This window comes from Motacilla alba, chromosome Z (genome assembly GCF_015832195.1).
Source record: "Motacilla alba alba isolate MOTALB_02 chromosome Z, Motacilla_alba_V1.0_pri, whole genome shotgun sequence".
Taxonomy (NCBI): domain Eukaryota; kingdom Metazoa; phylum Chordata; class Aves; order Passeriformes; family Motacillidae; genus Motacilla; species Motacilla alba.
The window spans coordinates 13220724-13243791 of NC_052046.1; the positions used below are offsets into that span (position 1 = coordinate 13220724).

Below are 23068 nucleotides of genomic sequence, written 5' to 3' on the forward strand. Positions count from 1 at the left end.
TTTTGGCACACTCCTGCTCTCCCACCAAAACCTTGCATTTCAATGAAACCCCATTTGAAATTCTCTGTCATAAACAGTTTAATGCGTACAGGGTCCAGCCAGTTCACAAAGAGGGAGAAAGTCAAGAAGCAGAATATGTAGTGTTTATGACTCTCTTACTCTTTCCCTTGAAGGAAAAAAATGCCTCCAGTTCTCAACTCTCTTAACCTCAGATTTAAACATATTAACACTCATCTGTTTCCTGAACAGGTGAATTCCAGTGTCTGAATGATTATAGTGAGAGCCTGGGAGGATTCTCAAATTGAAATAAATTTATGGGGGGAGCATGCATGGAGACAGACACTAAAAAACCCAAAACTTTACATTTTTTCCCTATATATATATATATATATATATATATATATATATATATATATATATATATATATGACATTTTTATCAATTGAGAGGACTTTCCCCCAAAATTCTGCTATTTCTCCTAGACACAGACTGATCATTAGAGCCAGCTGCTCTGCTCTGCTGCATCAGAAATCAAAGTAAGATGAAAGACCAATGACTCCAACTCTTTTAAAAGCCTTTCCTAGATAGTGCTACAGAGCAGAAAACAAAGCTGGCTGCTTTCAGCTTCTGACAGGAACAAGCACATATTATTGGTTTATTATTTTTACTGAAAAATGTTACCAGGTGGAAGAAAACAGTTGTGGTGGCTTGAAAGTATGTCAGCTGGTAAGTTTGAGTCTGTGTCTGACATACAAGATTCTAGTTGCTACAACACTCAATATATTTTCCTTGAAAATATTCACATAAATTAGTTTTATCATAAGGATATAGAAAAATATCTCTTTGGCCCTGCTGATGAGCTCCATGGGAGTTTGTATAGGAAAATTTCATGCATAAATCACAACTAATACTATTTAAGTATAAATTATGAATCCATTTTTGTGGAAAATTTGCCCAGCACTGGGCAGAACAATTTTATTATGGCTTTTCTAAGCAGTGCTTGTGTATTTGTTGCTTTCTAACCTGCACAGATGACACACACGTTAGTAAAGATAACATAGAATATTTTATTTGCTCTCTGCTACCTTATGTGCATCAGAATTCTACTGAAATTGAATGATGCAGTTATTGAAAACCCTGGGAAAACTTAACTGGGCTTCACAAAAATATTAACTTGCATGCTCATCCCCCATACTTTGCAGTATAGAAAAGCTACAGAAAAGCTACTGGAAAAGCAGTAACATAACTTTACACTCTAAGTCCAACCCAGGATAGTCTATTAAAAAAGTTTTTTATACAACTATTCTTTAACAATGCATTGAAGAGCTGAACAACTGTATTAAATGTTGGAGCATTATATATTTTAACAATTTTACCAAGCTACAGATAAATAAACACTTCTAAGAACATTTGTGACCAAGTTGTTTGCAGGCTTATACTGATCACAGGCATCCTTTGATATCAGCAAATATTTTCAAGATATTTTCAAAGGGAACAGATGTATAAGGCAGAAGAACAATTAGAAACCAATTCCATAGTCAATTTTATGAAGAGTATATACACAATGAAGTGATTGTCCATAAAGTCTAAAATACATTAAATATGCATATAAAAAATAAAGGCTGAAGTATCGAAGCAGAATTTAAGTTTATAATATTATTTGATTTCTAGTCTTTAACCAACCTTCAGCACCTGGAAAAAGCTCTTATCCAACCTTCTGGCAACTTGACTTCTTTAATAATCTCTTTAATAATCTATGGCAGAAAACAAAGTGCATCTCTGGCTCTCTTTTATCTTTGTGCTTTAGAGCTGCCCTCAGAGAGCTCCAGCAGGCCAGCGAGAGAAGAATTAATTTAGCAGAAGCCATGCTGATTCCCTCCCAACAAGTCATGTTTATTCATGCACTCACTGATCACATTCTTTATTGTGCACTTAGCATTTAATCAGGTATGTAAATAGGACCCTGGTCTGTAGCTCCCCAGACTCCTCCACACCCTTTTTCCTGATGGAATTACACAGCACCCTGCTCTTAAACTGCAGCAATTGGCAGCAACCTTGGCCAGCTCTTCTGCAGTTTCAGAGTTTATTCAGTGCTTTCAGAAAAATGGCATCTGGCCCAAAGTCTACCTACGTTTTCTAATGCTGGCTTGACACTTACCTCAAATTCACCCATCTCCTCAGACCTATCTGCTGCATCAAACCATGGAGGAAAATCTCAGCTATTTCCCAGCAGTAACAACTGCATGCTAGAAAGATATCCAGTAAAAATCTTGTCATGGCAACAGGCAATTTTCCTGTTATTTACCATTTCCCCTCTCATAAATTCAATTAGAAAATTAATTGGGCACAAAATTCTATTGTCTCTAAAATAGAGGAGAATTCTAGGGAATGTATTAAAGTTTGTTGAAGTTCACACCTAGTAATTAACTGCAGAATTTATTCCTCAATAATGTTTCAATAAAAACAGTGCATACAATTACAGATATTTCTACAACAGGCACATCCTTACGCCTTATCACATAAAGCATATCCTTATGAAGAAGAAAGTTTGCAAGAATGGGCAAGTATTAGTGTTACATTTCCTATAAAAATTAACTAGAATCCACAGCTAACACTACAACTTGTCACATAACATCTTATTATTCCCCAGTGTTGTCTCCTTGATGATTTCTTTATATTTCAATTGCCAAAGAGTATTGTTTCCTAGTCACATTTTGCCAGGAAAATAAGCATAATAAGAAGAAACAGACTAAACAGCTTAGATGATGGGGTGATTTAAGAAGATGTACTTTTGTCTCAGATTCACCAAATGATGACTTTTTCTGGCATTTTCAATTTAAAAGAGAAAAAAACCTCTCTGAATTGAAGATTACATTTGAAGGATTTGGTCACATTTTCTGAAGAGCTCATTTTGATTATGTATTTGCCAAACAAGAATTGGACTAGATAAACTTCCTCTCTATTGTTATGAAAAAAACCAGGTTTTTTTTGACAAATATAATCACAGATGAAATCCCTACCCATCATAATTTACTTTAGAAATCTAATTTCCCCATTCAAGAATGAAGGTGTAATTTTACTCTCTGAATTAAAAATTGGTATTACTATTATTTGATAATTATTTGAACATTATCAATCTCAAATTCTCTATTTTATTGATATCACTTTAACTTTATACAAATGCATATAATCAGTACAGTGCTTATAGTTTATATCAGATGCAAGGCAGAAAAACCTAGAAAAGCAGGCAGAACAAAATGCATTTTGCTATCTTAAATGGTCATAACTAAATGTTTCTATACTTTCTATAGTTCAGCATTTCTGTACTTCCTATATATTTGAAGTTATTGAAATAAATTTGGTATTGTCAAGCAGAAATTCTGGATTCTTCTTCCAGGTTTAGGATCACTTTTTGAATCAAAAATTTTATGCTCATAGTGACAAAAGTATGCTAGCTGTTCAAATCTGTTTTGGATGTATGACTAAATTATTAAGACCCAATGAATTAACTTACCTATAAATTCCTTGAAAAAAGCAGAATGTTAGTGCCCAGATTTGAAGAAATTATGTTTAGTAGCTAAGTATCAGTCTGAAGTGTCATTGGATGAGCTAACAATGTGAACTTAATACAGCCAGATTAGTTATACAGCAGCTTCAAACACTTCAGAAGAGTTCCCAATTTTGGGAAATTAATCCAAGTTTAAGGTCTTGAATCAGAAAACTATGTCTGCATGATATTCTGAGTTTGCACTGTTTTTACAATGCCAACAATATCTGGCAATTCATGATCAAATAAGCACACGAAAAGAATTTTCCTGTTAATCATTGGTACAATTCCCAATGATTCTGTCTATATGAACTGAAAATAACAGCATCTGGAGGTCATAAAATAAAGCATTTTTCATTTTTTTTTTCCTGTTGTAGCTAGCATTCAATGTAAAGTGAGCCCAGATTTTGGAAAACCTGTACGTGTTCAAGAAAATTATTTTAAAGCTTTCTTAGCTCATGTAATTCTGGAGAGACTGAAAAGGGAAATCTAAATTCTGAGATACTTTATGGGCCTTGAGAATGGGAGTGCACGGCCACCATGAGGACAGAGCTCTGCTAGCATTCCTCATAGGATTGACAAAGCTTCAAACCTTCATCAGCTCTGGAGATTAGGTTTCTAAACACCTAATTTTTAAAGCTATGGACCCACAGCTAATGCTATAATGAAATTGAGAATGATTTCTTACATAATGAGGAGACGAAAGAGAGAAAAAGAGAGAGAGAAAGAAAGAAAGAAAGAAAGAAAGAAAGAAAGAAAGAAAGAAAGAAAGAAAGAAAGAAAGAAAGAAAGAAAGAAAGAAAGAAAGAAAGAAAGAAAGAAAGAAAGAAAGAAAGAAAGAAAGAAAGAAAGAAAGAAGGAAGGAAGGAAGAAAGAAGGAAGGAAGGAAGGAAGGAAGGAAGGAAGGAAGGAAGGAAGGAAGGAAGGAAGGAAGGAAGGAAGGAAGGAAGGAAGAAGAAGGAAGGAAGGAAGGAAGGAAGGAAGGAAGGAAGGAAGGAAGGAAGGAAGGAAGGAAGGAAGGAAGGAAGAAAAAGAAAAAGAAAAAGAAAAAGAAAAAGAAAAAGAAAAAGAAAAAGAAAAAGAAAAAGAAAAAGAAAAAGAAAAAAAAAAGAAAAAGAAAAAGAAAAAGAAAAAGAAAAAGAAAAAGAAAAAGAAAAAGAAAAAGAAAAAAAAAGAAAAAAAGAAAAAGAGGAAAAGAACTGAGGCCTCAGCTGACTAATGAACTCAGATCCTCAGTCCTGTGTTCTTCAACATCTTCAGAAATTACTTGGTTTCAGGACTGGAACAGACACAGCAAGTTCACAGATAATACAAAACTGGGAGGAGCTGTTGACTCCCCCTAGAGCAGGCAGGTCCTGCAGAGAGACCTCAACCACTTAGAGAGATAGACAATTATCAACCATATGAACTTCAACATGGTAAAGTCCTGGATTCTGCACCTGGGATGGGGCAGCCCTGGATGTATGGACAGACTGGGGAATGAGAGGCTGGACAGCAGTGCCATGGAGAGGCCCTGGAGGTCCTGGTTGATGAGCCAGCAGTGCCCTGGCAGCCAGGAGGGCCAACCCTGTCCTGGGGGCATCGGGCACAGCATCAACAGCCAGGCAAGGGAGGGGATTGTCCTGCTCTGCTCTGCACTGGGGTGGGCTCACCTCGAGTGCTGGGGGCAGCTTTGGGTGCCACAGTGTAAGAAAGACATGAAAAAAGAGAATGTCCAAAAGAGGATGAGGATGCTGAAGGGCCTTGAGGGGAAGCTGAATTAGTGGCTGAGGTCACTTGGTTTGTTCAGCCTGAGGGAGACTGAGGGGACACCTCACTGCAGTTACAATTTTCTTGTGGGGGAAAGATCTGTTCTGATCTGTTCTCTGTGGTGACCAGTGACAGGACCCAAGGGAGCGGCCTGAAGCTGAGTCAAGGGAGGCTGGTTATCAAGAAAAATCTTCTTCATCCAAAGGGTGGTTGGGCACTGGAACAGGCTCTCCAAAGAAGTGATCACATCACCAAGCCTGACAGACTTCATGAAGTGTTTGGAAAATATTCTCAGGCACATGGAGGAGTTCTTGGGGTGTCATGTAAAGGGCCAGGAGATGGACTTGATATTTCTTGTGGGTCCCTTCCAACTCAGGATGTTCTGTGATTCTGTGAAGTCTATATTCTCTGATGCAAAACATGGGAAAAAAAGTAAAAATTGAAAAGAAGCACATTTTCAAAACTTGGTCAGCTTTGTCTACAGTTTCTGCAGAAACTCTGAGTGTAAAGTTTAGAGTACAAACATGTGAATGTTTTCCATAGCACATTGCCTTCCCAGGCTTACAGGAAAAGGAAAGGTTGAAAAAAAGTTTCCAAACTCAGCCCCCTCACTGGCAGAGGGTTTTTAGCAGGCAGGGTGGCATCCAGATTGACAAATTATCACTCTTACATAAGAAAAAACAATGCTTATGGTGATGTAGCATAGAAGGACTAAGTGATACTCCAGATATGTGATTTGTGTACCTGAACTGAGAGAAGAATTTTGGTTTTTCCATCTAGTCTAAAACTAAATGCCATCAAGAATTCCCATGAATTAGAAGGTTTTTAGTCTTGAAGGGAAAAACTCAGTATATAGGACTGTATCATATAAGATTATCCTTAGGGATAAATCTTGTTTATGTGTTTTGTCCAAGAACAGATAATAATGAATCACTAGCTGCATATGAGTCAACAAAGTACTGCTCTTGCCAAAAAACAGACAAAGCCATACTCAAATGTTTATCCACAAGTATTGCTTTCTGCTTTACTGATCTTTATTCAGGGTTTTGATGGAATGGTGTATTCAGCTCTCTGAGCTGCACTTCAAAAACTGTGAAATAACTGCACAGGATCCACAGGAAAGAAAATAATAATACATACCTATAGAAAGAATAAATAGGAGAAAGGACAGGAATGTTTAACCTGCAGGTAGGAGCAATCTTTAAACACATTCCAATTTGCAGTGGCCAAAATAGATTTATAAAAGAATTAATTTGGGGGGGGGAGAAAGATTTCTGTTAAATACTGGAAAATCTTCCTAACACTGGGGGAAAAAAATATTGCAATAATTTCCAGAAGGGGAGATAGACATTTTTGTTGGTTGCAGCTTTTAAAGGAAGTTCCTGCTCTTCAGGAACACTAGATAATCTCTCTTTGAGGTTCACATGTTTTTTTATTAGCTCTTGCAAACTACATAACAATTTCTGAGAAAAGGGTTCAAAATTCAGGTTATTGCTCTGCCATTGTAGTGAAGTGATACTTGGCTAGAAAACAAGAAACTCTTTTGGTCTCTGAATCTTGATTTTTTGGATGGGTTCTGGTTGAGCTGAAATGTTCTCACACCCTTCTGAGGGGTAAGAATTGTGGGTTTGTCTTTTTCAGCAGAAGAAAAAGTTATTGCATGCCCCACACTATGTAGAAGCACTACTTGTAGCCTGACGCAAACAGCTTTAACAGTTTTTCACAAAACCATTATCCTGAAGCATCAGTGTGATGCCAGCACACTTCCCTGGAGCCCAGCATGATGCCGTCTACCTTAATAGCAACTTAATAGCCAGTCTGCAGCAGAGATCATCTCTGTTATGCACAGAGCAGATATCCAATATTTCCTGCTACTATGAAAAAAAAATGTTAACCAAAAGGAGATCCCTTTTGTTCCAGTATGTTGGAATCTGATTTTATGTTGCTTTACATTACCGACTGAGTTGGAAGGTCCCAGGAGCAAGAGTGGGTCAGGAACCAGTGAACCTTTGAACTTTCAGGTGAGTAAAGGGCTGGCATTATTGCTTCTCTCAGTGGAAAAGGTGCAGCTTTGGTGCTGTAGTGCATGGCCTTCACCCACACATCCCTCATCCCATCATCCAATTCTGATGAAAGGAAGGAAGTGGCACATGCTTCAGTTGGCCTGGTCCTTCCACAGACAAAAATGAGTGGCTGAAAGGAGCTAATTACTTCCTGGTACCCATACTGAGCATCTTTATAAGATCTGACACTGTCTAGGCTTTACAAGCTTCTCACATTTAGTCTGTGTCATGCTTAATCAAAGACAAGAAAAATAAAATTTGCAGATGTTTTTATTTGATCAACTTTCTTTTTTATTAGCTGGGAGGTTGGTCTCACGTTTCCTCAGATGTATCATGTTAATTCTTGCCGTTCTAGATTGCACAAATCATATTGGGCTGCTGGATCAGACACAAAGGGAAGTGACTGCCCTAGTTATGTGTAATATCTACATGGTCTTCCAGACATTTAACAGACTGAGAGCTTCAGCAACAGTGTAATGCTGCCAAAACCATGGAGAAAATAACACTACAGAATGCTTTGAGTTTTTCTTTGAATCAGTGTCAATTTCAGGGATAATAAAGGAAGCTGGAGTGCCTTCAAGTTTTAGCTTTATTTTAACTTCTTCCACAGGAATGTATTATTTTCAAAACTGCAGATATAGGGATCAGCTACACAAAAAGAACTTCTCTGCAGAGAACCTTGCTGCTTTACACATGTCACTCCATCATAAGCCCACCCGAGTGTTTATTCTGTACTGCTGTGTGCACCTATACTACTCTGTAGTCGAGGGAATTTTCTGTGCCATGGTTACATGGTTACTGGGCTGTCTCTCAGAGAATTCCATCTTCTGAGTTCTTCTCTCACAGCATGAGCTGGATCTCCAGTGCTGACCAGTCATGAGTTTTGAGGCATGTACTGCATCTATCTCCCTTTCTGCATCTTGCTGTGTTTCACAGCATTTTCCTCAAGCAAAGCCATTTTACTTGTCCTCTGTCCTGTTTCTTGGGCATTGCTCCAGCAACAACCAGAAAGATCAGCTTTAGACACAGTCACACAAAAGTTATTTGCAGATAGCACCTAATAGGCACTAGTCATTGCATCCCATATTCAAAGATATGGGATTAAAAGCAGATAAAAGTCTAAGCCCAGCAGCATTTGTTTACAAAGCTAGTGAGTACAGCCCTCAGCCCAACATGGTCTGATTTATAAACAGGAAAGAGCAACACTGTATTTTTCAAAAGATTGAATCAAAGGAGTCAACAGGGCAAGTCATTATGAGATACACACAGAATATCTTCCAGCTGAGACAAGCAAAGCAGTGACTCAAATTCTGCACTCAATAGCAGTAACTGCTGCATACAGGAGAATATCTCTGTCTGATACAGCAGGTTCAACAGGATCAATTAAAAAAGTAAAAATAAAAATAATTCCTAAGGGCTTATGAGAGCTACACTAGCAGCTCACTGATACGTTCCAGTTAGATATTAACTTAATAAGGTCACTCTTCCCTACAGTAGACTTGCTAGAGTGACAAAGAAGTTATGTATGGCTTATGAACCAGTAGAGTCTCTGATATAATGAGGATAATGAGGCACAAGAAGCACTCACAGACAACAGAGCTGGCATGGCAGAGAAGTTTTTGTTTAACACAGCTTGAAAACATAAGGATTTTACATTTCATTTTCAGGGGAAGAATGCACAGCATACGTATGCACATACACTGTTGAGGTATGTATGTTATTTATCTTCTAGATATGTTAAATAAGCATAAGGATGTACATATAATATGGGGCTTTAGGAAGACATTGATTGTATAACAAAAAAAGCACGTCTCTTTGCCACAATCAATCAGAAAGTTTTTGTATTTTAAATAACAAGGAGTGTAAAACAGGCTTAATTAACAGGAAAATAAAAGTGTTTGACCAGTTTTCTGCAGAATCTGTCTAATTTTAATATCATTCATTGGACTGATTCACAGGCTTAAAGTTAAGCATGTGCCAAATAGGGATTTCAATCACTTCGGTGTCAAAATCCTGATTGACATAACTTGTGTGAGTTTCTACACTTATGCTCTCCAGAACTTGAATTATTGTATTGATTTATTGTTCTTTGGCTGACTGTATGGTCCAGACTTTGGCTGGGAAAATAATTACTCCTTCAAATGTTTTTTTCTTCAAATGATTTCCCAACAGGGATAGATTACCTATTTCTTGCCTTTTCTGAGTTTACCCAAAAGGATCTTCTGCAGTTTAAACTGCTTTCCCTTCTGCATTGCTCTTAAGGGAGACTCAGTTTGCCTGTAATTCTGTTTAACATAAGTTAATAATTACTTTTCTGGTAAGTCTCCAGTGCTAATAGGACTAGGTCAAATGCCAGAATCCATTACTAATGGAACAATTTTTAAATAACTCAGAGTGGAATTCTGGTGTTAAACAAGTGCGTGGTCATATGGTCCATATGTATGCCCATAAATTAAACAGCCCCAATGAACTACCCTGAAAGGATTCACTTTCCTATGCTGTTACTGTCTGGGTTGTTTCATGCAAGTTATTGCTAGAGAGCAGTCCTAACGTTTCAGTGTTCTCACACACATCTATGCAACCACCAACTTACTCATTTCAACCACATATTGACACAACAGTCCACTTTTTAGCCTAAAAGCAAGGATTAAATTTACAAGTGAACTGGATGTAAACTTGGGAACGTAAGCATTAAACAATGTACAGACACATTATCTACAATTTTATTTGCTGGTAGGATGGTTAGTAATTAATTAATCAATTAAATTATGTTATTATTACCTGTCTACATTATAATGATTTAATAAGTAACAAATGAGATTAAGGGTTATTTTTAAATATTTTGAGTAACGAATAGAATTACTTAATGCCCTTCTACCACATGATAAATGACAAGAAGTTATGCAGCATTCAGAAGTATTTCAGAGTACACTGGAGACTATAGAAGAATTTCAATAGTCATTGAAAAATATTGTGATTGAATTTTCAACTCATAAATCAATAACATGACAAATAAAGTAAACAGTTGTAGATGAAAAAAAACACAGTAAGAAATAATAGAAAAATAATACTTAATATTATTTATGTCAGTTATTTTCCTGTATTAGGAAAATTATAAAGAAAATTAAGTAGGCAGAGGGGAAATATAAAATGGGCAGTTCAACAATATATGGCAACCATACTTAGATTTAAATTCTTCCCCTCTCATGCCTAGAGAAGATCAGGAACTGGAGCACTGTTAGCTCTTCCAATTCACACTGAGGATGTTCTCATGATAGACCCATCAGTAAAGCACAATCCTAAAACTGACTACACTGGATTGTGAATCAGCCTCAGTTCAGGAACAGTGGTAATGATGTGTAAAGCACCATTCCATTTATTTCTTTAGGGAAAAAAGCATGCGCACACAGAGGCTAGAGGTTATCCAAGTCCCTTGTTACATTTCATGGTTTGTTCTGCTGGGACAAAACTGTGATGTGCCCAAGGAGTTTTCCAGCCAAGCAAAACCATAACACAAGCATTACCACTTGTCCGGGAGAACTGGTTCAGTACTCCTGCCTCTGAGGTCAGTGGATGATACAGCAGAAAAATACCGCTGGCGTTTTATGCAACAGTGTCTCAGCTAGTTCAGGAATGATTCCAGCCAAAACCACATGTTCTGCATTCTCAGCCAATGAAACATCGTAAGTGGAGCTGTGACACAACAAGGCTGCCATGCTGAAATAAAGACAAACAGTGCTCAAGGATATAGGATATAGAAATATGAGAACTTGATTTTCCAAACTGGTTTCTGACAAGTATGATCTTGAAAAAAAAAACACTTAAAAATTACTAGAGGAGTCTGAGAAACAAGAACACACAAAGAATAACATTTATTCTCACATTCCTGTGACACAGGCACCAAGACTGGCTATCTAATGATTTTTTAAATGAAACAACACTTATAATGTGACTTTAAACATTAACTCATTAATATAAACTACACTAGTGAAGGAATTACTTAAACTACTCAAAGAATAATTCTTGTGAGTTAGCGCTAAGAACCTAGAACTTGACCAACAAAACACAGATGGAATCAAACCTCAGCCAAGGAAATCCTCAGCAAACTTATTTTTGAAAACAATATAGTGGAAAAAGTGAGATGACCCTAAATAAAATTCAAGCCTAAGTAACACTAACAAAATTAAGCAAGGTTAATATCTGAGGATTTCTCACAGGCAGAAAGAAAAGTCCAAGGCCATGATAATTTTTCTCTAGGTGCACAGAAAGAGGAAACATGAAGGAATAGCATGAGTGATAACCATAGGGTTCTGGAAGAATGAGGGTTTGCTTTTCTCATTAAGGTTGCTCTTACTTTGTGTAAAAAGTTCATTGACTAAGAAAACAAAGACTGATACAAAAATCCTTTACAGTTCCTGAAGCTTGTCTGAGGTGTGAGAGATTGAACAACAAACTAAATTCCAGATATTCTTTCAATCTACTTCAAGAACTGGCTGACTAATTTAAATTATTTTCATTAGAATCACAGAATCATAAAAATTATAGAATTGTAGAATCATAGATTAATTGACATGGAAGTGACATTTAAAGACCTTCTAGCTCAACTCCCTTGCAATGACATCTTCAACTAGATGTGGTTGCTCATCTTGTCCTTTCAATCCTACTGGAGCTTTAAGCTCAGTGTTTGCCAGTATAACTTGCAGTCTGATAGGTATAATCTCTGGTAGTACTGCACTTCTACACTTTTGAAAATTTTAAAAACTTGTTACATAAATATATCTTTGAATGGCTGGATGGCTGGATAGATGGATGGATGGATGGATAGGAAATTGTATATTTCTGTCTGGAATTTTAAGTAACATGAAATAACATCCACAGGGGAAGTTTTAGCTGTACCATGTGACAAGAGAGATGTTTTCAACCAAGTTGTGGCACCAGCATTTACTCCACCTTGTTGAAGTCCATCTTATATGAAAGCCTTCAATTCTCATGTTGTCTGTCGCAATACGACACGAAAAGACGATACGGACACTGCTGCTCTCCAGGTGAATAAAAAAGAGGGACCTTTATTTTCCGACTCCAACATTTATAGTTTTCCAAAAGTGACGGTGGATTGGAGGGTGACAGTGCCACCTCTCCAATGACACTGGACAGACTAAGAGTCCATCAATTCTCCTCCATGAAAGGATGCAAAACATAAGTTATTTATAGAATTGTGTGTGAGAAAGTTTGTTACAAGAATGCAAACCTCAGAAGGCTTAACAAAGTCTTAAAAAATCAGAGTAACAGTTGTCTCTGCACTCTACAACATAAAGAGATGCCTACTTAATACCAAGAGGCTGTTGCATAGAACAGATGTGTGTGTGTGTGTGTGAAGCGTCTGCAAAAAGCTGTTGCAAGAGACCTTTAGAACTGAAAATTCTGGCAATCAAAAGACACAGACCATCTCCAGTATAACAGTATCTGCATATGTGACTTCATCCTAAAAACCATGAGGCAAGGAGATTTAAAATAAACTGCTGGCTGTTTGGCATGTGTTCACAAGTTTTATGTGTCATTAAAACATTTAACACAACTGCGAATGACTAGTCATAATTGAACACTTTTTAAGTTCTTCACTACTAAATGTAACTCTGTTAGTTACCTATAATATTTATTAAACTAATTTTATCATTTAACAAATTAGAAATCTCTGATCGCAGATTTTTATTTATATTATGCCAATAGTGAGTCATGCTATCTAATGCTATGAATAAGTAAGTGAACACCATTTAATGGAAACTTCTATTCTAAGTGTCGTATTTAATCCAAAGCATAGAGAAGTCATCAGAATTCTTTCTGTTACATTCAATTAAATTAAAATTGAATACATAAAACTGAAACACAAATTAAATAAAATAAATAAAATTAAATCAAAAGCACTCTTAAGTGCTTTCCTATTTTTGCAGCATCTTAATATAGCTGAAAATAATACACAATTCTTTATTTGCAATTCCACAAATATCATTCTCAGAGGCAAGTACTTATTTAATGCTTTCTTCCTTTTTACAGAAAATCTTTGGCTGCCCTTCATTGTAAACCCTAAAGAATTTGGATTCCTTGTACACTAGGAATGAAAGAATTTCCTTCCTTCTTTCCTTCCTCCAAGAACAGTTTTAATAGCTACTTCTCAAAATTACTGTGTAGATCTGTTTGGTCTGTAAGGTTTTCAAATTAATTACTGGTTATTATTTCTCACTCTCTGCAGCTTCTGCTTCAAGGGCAATGAATCTCAGTTTAGCTTCTATTCTAGCACATAATGTCTCTTTTTGAGTTTCTCATAAAGAAAGTGTCTTTGGGTGGTCTGTGGCTGACAGGGTACAGAATAACAAACAGATACAATGTCGAGTGATTTAAATTTTCCGTAATTCTCCCTGATACTGATTTCTGCCATATATTTGCTTTTCCATTCCTTTCAGCTGAGAAAAATGTAAATGAATGGTTCAAAAAATGGCTCTTATTATCTTTATCAAGATTAAATAAGTCAAAGTAAAAACATTGACATAAAAAACTTAATTACAATTAAAATGATGAAAATATTGATTCTATTTCTTTGTATAGTGTGTCAATTATTGATTCAAATAAATTCATTTACTCAGCTAAAAAAACAAAATATTTTCTTATCACATACTGAACAAATATGAGATGAACTTCATTTAGCTTTAAGCACTTTAATTGCATTATGAATAATTCATATATTTTACAGGGATAAATTTCTTTTACTTGGCATCACATCAATAATCTCTCATCTCTGAATCTCTCTGTTTCATTCCTAAGGACACGGGTCCCTAACACAAAACCCACTGTTGATAAAGCTAGCAATAACTAACTAACTATGAAATACAAATGGCAACCAAACAAGGAACAAGTCACAGGACCACAGGATGGGTCAGGTAGGGTCATCTGGTCAAAACTGTGGGTCATCTGGTCCAAGCCTCCTGCCCAAGCAGGGCCATGCCACAGCACATGGCACAGGACTGCATCTAAAAAAATGGGATATCTCCAGAGAGGGAGGCTCCACAGCCTCTGCGGGGAACCTATTCCACTGCTTGGGCACTGCACAGTAAAAAATTCCTCTTCATGTTCAGGTGGAACTTCTTGTGCCTCAGTTCCTGCCCACTGCCTCCTGTCCTACTGCTCGGCAGCACTGAGCAGAGCCCGGTGCCTGCTCTGACCCCTCCCTGCCGTCACTGACAGACACTGATGGGGTCCCCTCTCGGCTGTCTCTTCCTGAGACTGAACAGGCCCAGCTCCCACTGCCTTTTCTCTTAAGAGAGATGCTTCTCTTCCTTGATCAACTTTGTAGCTCTCTGCTGGACCTGCTCCAGGAGCTTCAAGTCTCTCCTGTGCTGAGGAGCCCAGATGCACTCCAGATGTAATCTCACCAGGGCTAAGTGAAAATTATATATATATATATGTGTGTGTGTGTGTGTGTGTGTGTGTACACCCACACATACATTTCCCAGTAATCTGCCATTAAGAATTCATATCTTTATTGCTGTTTATTGAGATAGATTGACTTAATCATTCTGTACTTCCCACCTCAACTTTGGCTTTCAGTATCATTAGTGAAATATTTTTAAGTTTAATTTTTGCAAGTCTAGAGTATTACAATCCAGCAAAGCACAGACACATATGAGCACACATATATAGGTTTGATCTTCTCATTAGGCCCAGTATGTCCTATTGTGACATATCACGCAGAATGAGTTTAAAGTTTCATTCTTCCAGCTGAGCATGCATGTAGGCCCACTACTGAATTGTGTCCACTCATTTGTGGATCAAACCTTCAGATTGAGCCTGTAGGCAAAGTATCTGCTTTAAAAGTGCATGAATGATATGGGAATGGACCCCAGCTTGGGTTGTGGCTTTTGATCATTCCCATCTGTTTACCACGCATTGCTATGTGATATCCTCCTAACAAGGTACCAACATTCCTCTTTCACCTGGCATGATCAGATTGTCTTTTCTTGAAACCTGTGGATTTCCCAATAGGAGACTCCAATGTCTTTCAAGCAGAGACTGGGGTTACATGGGGGAATGGTAAAGGCTATGAAATTGTCAGAAAGGGAGAAGGAAATTTAAGAGAGTTGCTCTGCAGAGATGTGTTTGTTTCCAGAGATGGTGCATATAACACCACAGCTTTGACAGAGGCATGGCCCAGGATTTGGACCTTGGTCTGTCTGGTACCAAGGAGGGGTAAATCTGACACTTATATATATATACAGCCATAAGGCTTTCAAAGTGTCTCTTAATGTGAAGAAAAGAGCAGAAATAGTTTTTTTATTTCCATACTTAGATATAGAAAGAGGCTCAGTTCAATTCACCCTGTTTGAGGTTAGTTCACCAATCAAGAAGGAATTATAGGGTGGGTTTTTTTTTTTTAAGTTTAAGATTCCAGTGATCCTCAAATGTCAACCCTCAGCCTCCAGTGTATGCACTCTTCGCTGATGTTTTCTGATCGAGGAGAGAGCGCACAGACCCTCCACAGCAGCAGAGGGATGAAGGGCACAGCAAATTGCAGAATCAGGTAAAGACCTAATTGGTTACAACATTCCAAGGTTATTTGGGAGGGTAAGAGAAAATCACCTGCTCACATGAAATAATTATACCGGAAAAAAAACTTTGGGAATATATCACTGAATTAGGACCAATCTGAAACTGGAAGTACTATGTCCTTCATGCACTTGCAAACAGGATGGTCAATGAAAAACTGCCTACCAGTTTACTAGAAGTACCTGACTGTTTTTCCATGTCTACACATGGAAAAGTACTGGAATAAAGGCTTTTAACAGGAATTTTTTGCCTAGTTTTGAGCAATATATCATCGTCAACTATGTTTGTTAAAATTCACATTTCTTGAGCAATGTAACAAATTTTAGAACTCAGTCTTCTTAACATTTCTTTTCATTTCAATTCAGTTTGCTCCTCATACACACCCTAACCTAGTTCCAAGAACTTATGCAAATGTTTAGTATTAAGCACAAAGTGTTCTGTGGTGTCATGACTAAGCACTCGTAGAAGTGATCAAACATTTTAAGATATAAGTATGAAAATATACAATTAAGCATAGCTAGTTAGTATAAATTTTCCATCTCAGGGAAGGAGGCAAATCTGCACCAAGAATGTAACAATTTAACTTCCTGTTGTGAGTTCCAGTCTTCAGAACCTAAAGGGAGGTCTCATGTAATCAAGAAAGGAACAAAAAAAACCCCAAAAAACCCCACAACAATAAAAAACCAAAAAAAACCAAAAAACCAAAAACAAACAATAAAAAGAGAGAAGTAAAAATGTAGTGCTTTTCAAACAAGGGAGACATATAAGTTTTAACAAATCTTTCATTTATATGGATTTGAAGTTACAATGTCAGAATGGACAGTTTGAGAGACCAGTCCAGAGACTCTTCAATTCCCCATCTCATTCACAGAAGCCACATGGTAAATTCCTTACTACAGAATCACAGAATATTTGGAATTGGAAGGGATCCACAAGGAACATCAAGTCTATGGGGATCAAACCCATAATCTGGAGTGTTATTAGCACAATGCTAATGCCAACTCAGCTAATGCTGGCATCTGTAGGCAAGATGACACAGCATCTGACCTTTTACAATCGTCCTGTTCAAGAATCATATCCCGCATTTATGGGAAAGATCTTCTATGAAGATAAATGGGGAAAAGATGGCTCACACATCTCTTATCAGTCACCATGATTCAGGCTCTTTAACTTAAACAAGGAGAGTGTCTTATCAGGAAAAGAAAAAATTTTACTTCTTTGGATTACCTACAAACACTTAGTAGAGAATAATCCTTCATAATGGGTGACAGAGAATCTGGCAACTCTGGTTTCAGGCCACTTTTTATAGATCTATAATTACCTGAAACAGAACTTGGTCCAAGAATTGATCCATTTTTCATTATGAGAAACACTCCTACCTTCCATTTACCCAAGTCCACTGTGGACATATTCACTAAATTTTCCCTACCAGCATTCTGCTTTCACCCAAGCAGAATTTTTTATAAGATTACTTATCTTTTCCCCTCCACTTCTTTTCCTTTACTTTGTCAGCTGTTGAACAGAACGCCCAGTACGTGCTCAGTCATCATTTCACTTGCGGATAAGGGCTCATTGTTTTCCGCTCAGACACGGAATTTCTTTTCGAAAACAGCTTGGATTTTCAGTCTCTTCCAGTCTACTTTACTGTTAAAATTTCCCTTACTCACTGTCTTCATGTGGTTTCTCTCCTATAGGAATGACTCTTGCCGGGTCTCAGGAGAGCGCCGTTGTGCCGCAGCACCTTTCTCGGCTTGCGTCACTAGAACATCATAGTCTGGAACCGGTTTTCCATCTTGCGGTTCACCCATTTTATTTCCCCTGCCCGCCCTGAATTCTCAACAAGGAGATTTTTTTTTTCCCTTTCTTAACTGTGGGGCTTAAGGGATCACAATGTTGCAGTTATTTGTGGCTTGGCTTTCACTCTCTATTTCTCTCGTCTTACAATGCTGCTCTCCCACCAGTTCAAACTTCTAAGGTGGTTAGTTCTCTCAAGTCATAGAGCCAAGAAAAAAAAATTCTTTCTACTTCTTTCTGTTCTCATCTAAAGCTATTGCAAGTGAAGTGTCATGGTACCATCTGGCAGTTAGGGAGATGCCACTGTATTCTAATTACGTTTGTTGTGTGCATGCACACTCAAAAAAATTGAAGGGACATGGCCCTTTCTGCCTTGCTCCAGCTTTTGCACTAAGGCTGCTAATGCATAAAGCTTTAGTTACTGACATTTGTTATACCCACTGAATTCAGACTTTTGTCAGCTGCATTATTTGTATGGGAAATTCTCCATGAAAGAAGATACTAGGGAGGGAAATTTAAAAAGGAAGGTTTTTTTTTTTAAAGTGTATTCATTTTTACATACCATTGTTATTATATTTGGATTACGCTTTTGTATTTCAGCATTTTAACAAGACCCTATTTAAAGACATTAACTAACTACTAAGACAGAGGCAATCACTATGTAAGGGATACTCACCTATCCTATATTTGGAATAAATATTTCTCATGATAGAATACCTTCCATAAAGATAAATAAAGATGGTGAAATTTTCACACATGCCTTTTACTTGACAAATGGATAGGTTTTAATTTAAAAATGTAGTGAAATCCCTTTAATAGAAAACTAAACCTGATGCTTCTGAAAAGTCAAGACACCTAAGTTCACACAGTTCCTGGAGATGATACTGCTGGGACTGATCCAGCCTCAGTTGTTTTGGCAGATTTTCAGTCTGATTAAAAATGCTTATGTGCAAACAGCATTAGGTGAACATCAAGCCCGTGAAAGGCGAAAGGAAACACCAGCTTCTGTAATACAAAGCATATGTAAAAGAGTTTTCAATGTAATGATAAATAACTAACAGTGGAATTGCTTTTGTGCAGCTTGAAAGCCTAAATAGAACCAGCATACAACTGTGTATTGCTCCATGAGTTTTTCTAGCTTCCTTATGCAATTTTACTTTCCTCAACCAATAACACCAATGTGGCAACACAGACACACTACTTTAGGGTGATGGATGAAACACTAGTTTGTTACTTTTAAATATTAAAAGCTGCACATTTTATGGTGGATTATAGCCCTGTTTTAACAGCGCAAATGTTCTCCACATTTATCTAAAGCACACAGTCTGCTCAGAGGCACAATAAGGAATTCAAATTAGGGCCTTTAGAATGCCACCCTCAAAGTGGACTCTAAAGTAGGCTTTACCTTTGGAAGCCCATGCAGTCATATAGTTCATTTACAGCAATAAATCTCTTGCAGCCAGTCACGTTTCTCCCTTGGCTTCCATGAAGGCTGGATCACATCCTTAAAGATAATCAGTTACAGAAACTGTAGTCTATAATTTTGAATAATAATAATGAGTGCAGCAAGGATAGCCCTACAGATGCAGCTACTCAGCCAGTCAGAAAGACCCTGTTCCTTCACAAGGAGGAAAAACACATGGACATCTCCTTGATGAATTATGGGACATTGTTGACATTTCTCTCAGGAACAAAATGCAGAGGGCACAGTGACTGCTACACCACAAGAAAATATGAAAATAGTGATTAGCTCATCATCAAAGCTTGTAAGGTTTGGCTTCTAATGCTTGTAGTCTTTCCAAGGTTTTTTAAGCACCTTATTCCATTTTCTCTCTAAGGCACCAAATGGTATCTAGAAGAGGTTGACAATTTTTTCAGTCCAATGATTTTTTTTTTCCTGAATTCAGATGAGCTGTGAATTATAACACATTTAAGGACAAAATACAAGAAGACAGCTACCCATTGCAAATGAATATACATAAAGGAACAATGTTTTTCATGTTACAAATTGTATTCCTTGTTTATAACCAAGTCTGTCAAGATCAGAGAATAATACACATTCTTGCAGGACACAAAAATTTTCCAGGGACCTACATTGTGAAACACATGTGTTTTTTCATAAAATTATACTGGCTTCACAAAAAGTTTGAGAATCAATGATTTCTGTTGTGGCATTGATGTTTTTAAATAGCAGGCTAAATCTGGTATTTTGTGTTTCTATTTGAACTTTCTCATACTTGCAATAGGTGCTGATGTTGGCATACAGGAATAAAAAATCTTTTCTTCCAGTACTGAAGATATTTTATACCTTTGACAAGCACCTTTCCACCACCACTAAACTTATTTGAGAAATGGCCGTTTGATATTTCCAGTTACCAAGCAAAATATACTTCATGGAAATAGTTTACTAAGAATTTGTCAAAATGTAGACCTGAACTGAAACTGATAATGGGAAGGCCCTATTAATTATCCAGCAACCTTTCCCACTGCCATGTAGTACCACTCTCACTACACTACACTTTCTTAAATATTATCACTGGCTTATGCCAGACTAAAATGTTTATGAATTTATTGTACCCAATTGCTTTTTTGAGAAATATTTTTGGACTTGGTACAGACTTATTATAGCTGTGAATTTTACTTGCTCTAAAAAGGCTCTACATGTATGACAGCAGAACAGCACTGGAACAGATAACAGAGCAGCACTAGCACAGGTAAAGAAGTTGTGGAATCTGCATCCTTTCAGACTTGGCTAGACAAAGCCTTTGCTGACCTAATGTTGATAGTCTTCCTTGGAGCACAAAGTGTGACTAGAAACTTACAGAGTTTCAACCACATTTCTATGACTTGTGACCTGAGGTACTGAAACAAACCTGGTAAGCACTTAATTAAATAAGTCTCTCACTGTCTGCAGAGACAGACAGTCCTGGCATTACCTCTCAAATCTACTTTATCCTTATAATGCAGATTTTCAAAATACTCCATAGATAGTAAAAGGGAAAGTCCCTTACAAGAGTTATACAAAACTGAGTTTTACTTTGAATTACATTTTCTTTTCCTCACATTTATGTTCTCAATAACTTGATTTTAACTGTACCAAATACATAGTTATCAGATTGGCTCCTTCTTGTGGAAGCCCACCCTAAGAATGGGCTTTAGGAAAAAAGGATACCACACATGTTTTTGCAAGAGGCTTGCAGACTATAACTGCAGTGGGGAAATGACTAACCCACCTGCATAAGGAGTGCTGGGGACATGGTCATGCAGGAGGCAGTCCAACTCCAGACAGACCTCAGAACATGCTGAGAGTAAGAGGGATGCTTGAAGAAGACATAAAGAATGGGTCACTAATAGAACAGCATGCATAAAGGCAGACCTGCTGTAAGATATGATACTTATAGAATATACCACTGTAACAGATATCTTTTCACTCTGTAATCGAGAAAGTATTAGATTATTTCTAACTTAAAATGAAAGTGACGATTATGGTCATGAGATAGGAAAGTGAGGGTTACTGAAGATTTCCTAATGTCCAGGGGATTTCCTGAAGGAGTCTTTTCCAGGCTGCATGGAGTCCTGTGCATCCAGAAACAGCAGCAATTGATTTCTTGGCCAATGCACAAGCTTTGCCCAGGTGGCAAGGTTATAATGCATTCCCAAAAAGGCTAATGGAATGATGTTCATTTACAAACATGAGCTTCTAAGTCTCAGCCTTAGAGCCCTAAGGCTTCAGCTAACAGCTTAGAGCTCAGGGCTTAGATTTTCATCTAGATCATTTTAATAACACAGGAATAACTTAAAGCACCTGAGCAGTCCCAGTGCAAGCAAGCACGGAGACATCTGCCTGGACTGACTCACACAAGAGCTAACAACCGAAACTCTGAGTAAGGATTGAAATAAGACCCTTAACAGTACTCCTTAACAGTTTTCAAAATATCACCTCACCACACCTTTTAAGAGCTTTTTTTGAATAAATATCTGACAAAGTTCATTCTAAGCATTTTCTATGCATGCTATTTTTTCACAGTATGCTAAGCAAGATTACTGACACCGCATTTGTTTAAAACAAGGTAGTTATCTATGCATTTGATTAAAAAATATTAAATTATACATCTCTTCACTTTTACCTTGTGGCTGCACAACTCTGAAAAGTTGATCCACCTCACAGTTTCTTGCCTCCAGATGCACCGGTTCTTCTATTATAATAAACAAGTGGGCTATACCCGCTGTACAATTTGTTGATGTCATGTGCAGAAAATTTACACTGCACATTTTGCAAAGTTCTGTCAAAAAGATTTAGAAAAACTCTTCACAAACACTAGAATAATATCCCTGAATAATATTTCAGAACAGTGACTTTCTAATCAAAATCCACCGTTAAGAAAAAAGAGCTGCCACATTACAGGAGCTGATATTATTTCAGCTGATACTGGTTTTTGTCTTCTCTAAGTTTAGAATGCTTATATCACCTTTTAAAAAATAAATCATACAAACCAGTTGATTGAGATAATACCAATTCCCAGCAGCTCCAAGTTAGTAACTGTAATGTTACTCTCATTTTGACTACATGGGTTTACATTTTTGTACGCATGAACTGCTAAGCAGCAAAATACATATACTGAAATTTGTGGTAAAATCTGCAATGAAGTGTCACTGTATGTGAGAGAAATATTTGATTACAGAAGAAACAAATTATTTGGAGTATCAGGAAAAAAACCCAACAGAACCAATTGACACTTTCACCAAAAAAAAACCAAAAACAAACCAGAAACGCCTCAATAAGCCCTGATTATGTGACTAGGCCATCCTGGATGGGGCTTTGAGTAACCTGGTCTAGTGGAAGATTCCCCGTCAACAGCAGGGAGCTGGAACTAGATGATCTTTAAGGTTCCTTTCTATCCAAACTGTTCTGTGATTCTATGACTAACAGTTCTAATGACTATTTTTCTGGTAATTTTAAGAAATATAGTAAAAACTGCTTGTTAACAAAAATCAACAACCTTCCTGTCCAACTAAAAAACTCATTTAGCAATAAAGATGGTTGCAGACACTATAATATGAATTCTCTAGTAGTCTTTTGCATAGCTGAATTGATATATTCCATTTCCTCCAGATTAATGATTTGTTTTACTATGCATTCCACTGCAGTGCTCCCTACCTTCCAGAGATTAATAACCAAGTAGATCTAATCAGACTGAGCTCTTATCAGTGCTGTTGGAGCTACCAGGACAGAATAGTCTGGTGCATTTTTTGGTCCACTAGCAAACACTGAGTAAGCTGATCACACTTGGAGATGGACAAAGTGTTCCCTCAGCTAGCT

The 23068-nt window shown here is 37.2% G+C and overlaps 1 long non-coding RNA gene across 3 annotated transcripts; it reads left to right on the top strand.

The window, feature by feature from the left end:
* The first annotated feature begins 8813 nt into the window (after positions 1-8813).
* On the top strand, positions 8814-22779 carry LOC119696167. Of its 3 annotated transcripts, none has more exons than XR_005255511.1 (4): positions 8814-9067; positions 12238-12404; positions 15787-15928; positions 17649-22779. It is a non-coding gene; the product is annotated as an uncharacterized LOC119696167 (long non-coding RNA). The 3 variants fall into 3 exon arrangements; XR_005255512.1 differs by having other exon boundaries at positions 8815-9067; positions 15824-15928; XR_005255513.1 differs by lacking the exons at positions 15787-15928; positions 17649-22779 and adding an exon at positions 13411-13946 and having other exon boundaries at positions 8821-9067.
* Positions 22780-23068: the final 289 nt, after the last annotated feature.